General features: G+C 37.7%; 1 pseudogene; it reads right to left on the bottom strand.

The window, feature by feature from the left end:
- Positions 1–878: 878 nt before the first annotated feature.
- LOC114183067 (disease resistance RPP13-like protein 4) lies at positions 879–3,728 on the bottom strand (annotated as a pseudogene).
- Between the last annotated feature and the right edge of the window lie 3,228 nt (positions 3,729–6,956).

Here is a 6,956-nt window from a genome sequence, read left to right as displayed (position 1 = left end):
CATTTATCATCTATCCATGTGTATTAAGAAAATAACTTAATTAAGCATTTATTTTATAGATATCTATCAAATGAGAGTATAAAGTTTTACAGTAAAACTAATAAACCAGAAAAAGCTGATACCAACGAACTTTCCCGGAAAGCTAAATAAACCGATAAAAGAAACTTATGACAAGTTCAAAGTTCAAAAATCACAAGTCACTCTCAAGTCTCACGAAGTTAAATAAGCTCTTGGAAACCATTCAAATCCACAAAATTCCCTTCTGCATAAACTTTCCCCTCCATCTTTCTCAGTAACCAAAAAAGAAAAAGGAGCTTTACCTTATAATTTAAGGCTTCTACATATTTATATGATTATATCAGCAAAAGTGACTTTTACTATTAGTTCAGCAACATATGTACATGCTTATGTGATTATATTAACCTGTATGTCAATTTTATATCATTCCACAAACTCCCTATAATACATCTCTTTTGACTCAAACAACAACAAAAATAAAGTGTGTAGGTTTATATACCTTCGAAAAATCCCAAGAATTCGGTGCTGTGAACTTCAAGAACAGAAGTTTTTGAATGCTAATTAGTCATCAATGAGTTATGTGAAGTGTGAAGATAATAAAAATGGTGAAAATGGACTGAGTTTTGGCAAATGAGACAATCTAGAACACACTATGGATAGCACTTAATTGGGAGATAAAAAACTTTAGTAACAGAGACAAACCATATTTATTTTTTCCTTGTCTTTTCAATTTTGTTCATTATCCACACACATTTGGGAATAGCATTGTGCAAATGACACAACTATTCATAGAACAAAACAAATATACACAAACATTTTACGACATGAACTTAAGTTGACCTCTCTGTAACCAATTCATATTAGAAGTCCCATTCTCGCTCAACGTATGAATAGTTAGAGATTTGTTTAATTTCTACATATTTCAGCCGTGGAAAGAATGTTTTCAAATCGTCTACGTCAACATTAAATTGCTTAAGGTACTTCAGACGCAGTACGACTACGTACCACCAATTAAAATCTTTTTTTTCATATTTTCCAGTTTTCCTCCAGTTATGTTTAGCTCTCTCGATGTGAATATGATCCCACCATGTCCCACCTGTCTTGGCATAAAACATTCTTCCAAAGACTTTCCAGGAAAACATTCAATGTTAGGAATCCAAGTGTGAGTCTAAGTCCCACATTGACCAGAATTGAGAAAGTAGAGCACCATATAAGGATCAAGGCCCATAAACCCATTGCCTTAAGGTTTTGGGTTGAGAGTGGTGTCAATATCTTATGTGGTTAGGCTCAAGTCTCATTGGTGTTTGTTCTCCCTAGTGAAACCCCCTCCTTGTAAAACCTAACAAGTGGTATCAGAGCCGATGGTTAAAATCGGTTCAGACGAGTGCAGTGCAGGTCCCTGTATCGAAAGTCTTCCTGACAGTGTGGGTCAGGTAAGCGTGTCCCGTTACGAATAACGGCGGTACGAGAAGGGGTACTCGTGGTTGGGAATGCTTCCGCTGGAGGGGGAGTGTACCAATGTGGTTGAAGGGACTCACCCTTGAGGGGGAGATTGTTAGGAATTCAAGTGTGAGTCTAAGTCCCACATTGACCAGAATTGAGAAAGTAGAGCACTATATAAGAATAAAGACCCATAAACCCATTGCCTTAAGGTTTTGGGTTGAGAGTGGTGTCAATGTCTTATGTGGTTGGGCTCAGATCTCATTGGTGTTGTTCTCCCCAGTGAAACCCCCTCTGTAAAACCTAACAAGTGGTATCAGAGCCGATGGTTAAAACCGGCTTAGACGAGTGCAGGTCCCTGTATCGAAAGTCTTCCTGGCAAAGGATTCCAGGTAAGCGTGTCCCGTTAAGATGAACGGCGGTACGAGAAGGGGTACTCGTGTGGTTGGGAATGCTTCCGCTGGAGGGGGAGTGTACTAATGTGGTTGAAGGGACTCACCCTTGAGGGGGAGATTGTTAGGAATTCAAGTGTGAGTCTAAGTCCCACATTGACCAGAAATGAGAAAGTAGAGCACTATATAAGAATAAAGACCCATAAACCCATTGCCTTAAGGTTTTGGGTTGAGAGTGGTGTCAATGTCTTATGTGGTTGGGCTCAGATCTCATTGGTGTTGTTCTCCCCAGTGAAACCCCCTCTGTAAAACCTAACATTCAAGATGTAACTTTTTCAAACGTAGTGGCAAAGCGACATTAATGTTAGCATACTTTGGGTCAGACACACTCCAAGATATCTTCAGCTTCTCAAGTGCTGAAAAATCTTCCAAACCTTCAAACTCCCCATCCCTCATCTCGGCCTCACTTCCAATTCGTATGCTAAGTCGCCTTAGTTTTCTCAACTTTACAAGATCTGATATTCTGCAAGGAGTCTTTTCAGAAGTGCTTATTAATAATCCCTTGAGTACTCGCATATTAGTGAGCTTCTCAATCCCCTTTGGCATGCCCTCCAGTAAGCAACAATCAGACATAATAAGGTGTGTCAGACTTTTCATTGATGAAATATCATCAGGTAGTCTTTCCAAATTATGGCATGCTTTCACATCCAGAATCAGTAGCTTCTCAAGTTCAGCAGTGGAGGATGGAAGCTCGAATATTCTCGATATCCCACGCAGACTCAGATACTTCAACTCTTCCAGATATCTCATATCTTTCAAGAATTCTTGACTCCCAACTTCAATGTGATGCAAAGCTGAATCTTGCCAACCCCCAAGTTGAAGCACCTCTAAATTCATCAACTCAGTGACCCATTGCGGTCTAAAATTCAGATAACTTGCACCATTATTAAAAACAGTACCTATGGTACGGCCACCAAAATACCAATCATCTCCACCTAGTGTAACTTTTCTTCGCTCAAGCTGTAACCGCCATGGTCTTTTTTGCAGATAAATGCCGGGTATAAAATATTGTCCTCGATGCTCTGCATTTTCCTTTAATAAATATGACTCCATTTGATGACGGACGCTAGGGAGAATTTGAAATTTATTGGCAAGGAGACTCTTTCCTTCAATCAAATTCAACTGGAAAAGATCACTAATCACATCTTCACCCAATTTCTCTGTTGTTTTGTTCTTTGTATTCTCAAGCAAACCCTCTCCAATCCACAAATTAATTGCAATTCTTTTCCTTATCACAGCGTTCTCAGGAAAAACTAAGAGAGACCACAAGCAAGTTATTGATAGATGGTCTGGCGTGTAATAATGATTTCCCGGATAACGAATCTTGTCACGGGCCTTCCATAACTCTTGTGATGAGTGAAATATTTGGCCACCAATGTGATCCTCGTCCTTAGATGAGTCATCAAAACCATCATTTGGGAGCAAATTGTGAGCAGAATCTCTGATTCTCTGGCACATGCCATCCATGCCTTCATCCAGCTTCCTGCGGTCTAACTTACGAAGATGGTTATATACCTCTGCTAATGTGTCAAGAAGTTCTTCTTCCTTCTTCTTCACTCTCACAAACACATCCTTTATCTTATTCAGATCTAACCTCAACTTCTCCAACTTCTTATCAAATAACTCATCTCTTCCCCTTTCACGGAATTTGCTCCTTGCTTTCATCAACTGCTTCAGCAACACAGGTACTGCTTTCATCTTGTTTGTTCGAATTGACATTTTACTGCAAACAAACACATACATACAACGTCACCAATCTTTTGTACTCCAAAATTTCTTTTTCGCGTTTGTGTGAAAGAAAAGAAGAAATAGAAAATAAAAATTACAATAACAAATATTTTATGAAAATGATGTCAACAAAAAAAAAGGTGTGCATGAGTAGAAAAGATAATGGAATATGGTGCATGAACGAACAATAGTTTTGATTGAAAAATTAAGAAAAGTTTAATTATTAGTAAGCTACATAGCATCAAACTTATAAGGACTGTCATGAAGAATGAATAATCAGTCATTACTAAATATCATATGTTGCTTGGTGAATATTATCATAGCAAAATATAAATAAGGTAACAAAAATTCAAAATAAACTTTCTCTGCAATTAAAACAACATTAATCGTAGGGTCAAGATTATTTAATTCAAAGGATATGAAATACAGTAGAAAGTTTGAACCCTATAAGGATCTGACAATAGCTGATATATGGATTTCAATTAGCAAATGATATAACAATCTTTAGAAGCATCACATTAAATTTTATTATTTCTAATTACAATCTCAATAACAAAATTGATTTGAACCTTTGAAATAATTGATACCAAAGAAAAGTTAGATGTAAGAATATACTCAGTCCTCCAGATAATTGTTAGTATTATGGTGCTTGATTTAGTCCCACATCGCTTAGAATAGTGAGATGTGGTTCTCTATTTTACTATATAAGAGACTCTATGTAAAGCTTTAAGATACACCAGAAATACAAATACTTTCTAGTGTAGTCGTGGACGTAGGCATACACATTGTACGTCGAACCACGTTAAATTCTCTGTGTCTATTTTTCTCTCATTTATTCTTTCCTTTATTGCCTTGTTCCTAACTATTGGTATCAGAGCCATTTTTCTTAGTATGCTCTATGGTTGCAGCATTGTCTGATCTTCCACATCAGAAAAGATTTGGTTTCTATTTTTCTTCTTGGGGATCTCAGTTTAGAGAAGGAGTGGGAGCTTTGGTCACAAGCCGCAGCAGGAGCTTTAGTCAAAAGCAGTAGGAGCTTTCGTCAAAGCAGCAAGAGCAATGGCATTGGAAGAAGGGAAGGTGAGGATTGAGAAGTTTGATGGCAGTGACTTCGGATTCTGGAAGATGCAGATAGAGGACTACCTGTATCAAAAGAAGTTGTATCTAACAGGGCAAAAGCCAACCGACATGGAGCAGGCAGAATGGTATTTGTTACCGACATGGAGCAGGCAGAATGGTATTTGTTAGATCGGCAGACACTCAGTGTGATCCGATTAACATTAGCCAAGAATGTTGCGTTCAACATCATGAACGAGAATACAACTGTAGATTTGATGAAGGCATTGTCAAATATGTATGAGAAGCCATCTGCAGCCAATAAAGTGTATTTGATTTGCAGGCTAGTCAACCTAAAAATGGGTGAACGTAACTCGATTACTAATCATATTAGTGAATTCAATACAATTATTGCGCAGTTGACATCAGTGCAGATAACATTTGATGATGAGGTGAAAGCATTAATTTTATTATCATCTCTTTCGGAAAGTTGGAGTGCAACTGTTACTGTAGTTAGTAATTCTGCAAGTAATAGTAAGTTGAAGCTTGATAACATCTGTGACTTAATCTTAAGCGAAGATGTTCGTAGGAAAAGTTCAGGGGAATCTTCCAGTTCTAGTTCTGGTTCAGCATTGAGTACTGAAACTAGAGGAAGAAATAGCTAGAAAGGTCGTAATCAAGGTTGAGGTAGATCAAAGTCTAGAGAGAAATCAAAACCAAAATTCCGGAATGATATCACTTGTTGGAATTGTCAGAAAAGGGGTCAATTTTACAAATCAATGTAAGGCTCCAAGGAAGAACAACAACAAGAGGCAAGATAGTGATCAATCAGCAAATGCAGCAACTGATGAAATTGAAGATGCACTATTATGTAGTCTAGATAGTTCTATTGACTCATGGATTATGGACTCAGGTGCATCATTTCATACTACACCTTCCTTAGAATTATTATCTAACTATGTTCCAGGAAAGTTTGGGAAGGTCTACCTTGCAGATGGAAAATCTCTTGATATTATAGGAAGAGGTGATATCAATATCAGAACCTCTAATGGAAGTGTGTGGACTTTGAACAATGTCAGACATATTCCTGCCTTAAAGAGAAACTTAATATCTATAGGGCAGTTGGATGATGAAGGTCATTACACCACCTTTGGAGATGGACACTGGAAAGTAATGAAAGGTAATCTTGTTGTTGCTCGTGGAAAGAAGCGAGGATCTTTTTACATGATTGCAGATGAGGATATGATATCAGTTGTAGAAGTTGGCAACAGTTCCTCTTTGTGGCATCAGAGGCTTGAGCATATGAGTGAGAAAGGAATGAAGCCCATGGTCTCAAGGTAAAATACCTAACTTGAAGCATGTTGACATTGGACCTTGCGAACATTGTATCTTTGGAAAGCAGAAAAAGGTTAGCTTCTCCAAAACAAGTAAGTCGTCTAAAGTTGAAAGACTAGCACTAGTGCATACAGATGTTTGGGGGCCAGCTCCAGTGAAATCTCTTGGAGGTTCACAGTATTACGTAACCTTCATTGATGACTCTACAAGAAAGGTATGAGTTTATTTTCTTAAAAATAAATCTGATGTGTTTTCTGTGTTTAAAAGGTGGAAACAGGAGGTTGAGACTCAAACAGGTTTAAAGATTAAATGTTTGAAGTCTGATAATGGTGGAGAATATGACAGTAATCAATTCAAGGAGTTTTGTTCAGAGAATGAGATCAGAATGATCAAGACGGTTTCAGGAACACCAGAACAAAACGGTGTGGCAGAAAGAATGAACAGAACCTTGAATGAGAGAGTAAGATGTATGAGAATCCAGTCAGGATTACCCAAGGTATTTTGGGCAGATGCAATAAGGACAAGAGCCTATCTTATAAACAGAGGACCATCAATTCCTTTAGGTTATCAGTTACCTGAAGAAGTATGGTATGGAAATGAGGTAAACCTTTCACATCTGAAAGTTTTTGGTTGTGCTTCATATATTTTGTTGAACTCTAATAGTAGAGATAAATTAGACCCTAAGGTAAAGCGATGCTATTTCATTGGCTATGGATCTGAAATGTATGGCTACAGGTTTTGGGATGACCAAAACAAGAAAATTATCAGAAGTAGAAATGTTACTCTTAATGAAAACATGTTCTATAAGGAAAAAACTGCAGAATTTGCAAATAAATAGCCAGAGCAGGTATCATTAGAAGAAATTTCAGAAAGTGATGTAGCCAACAAAGGGCAGAATACAGAAGTAGAGCCTAAGTCAGAGCCCGA

Source organism: Vigna unguiculata, chromosome 5 (genome assembly GCF_037176805.1).
Source record: "Vigna unguiculata cultivar grain cowpea cultivar isolate G323 ecotype 2 chromosome 5, ASM3717680v1, whole genome shotgun sequence".
In the NCBI taxonomy this organism is placed as follows: Eukaryota; Viridiplantae; Streptophyta; class Magnoliopsida; order Fabales; family Fabaceae; genus Vigna; species Vigna unguiculata.
The sequence above is the reverse complement of the archived record's forward strand: the minus strand, read 5'-3'. Positions and strand labels throughout refer to the sequence as shown.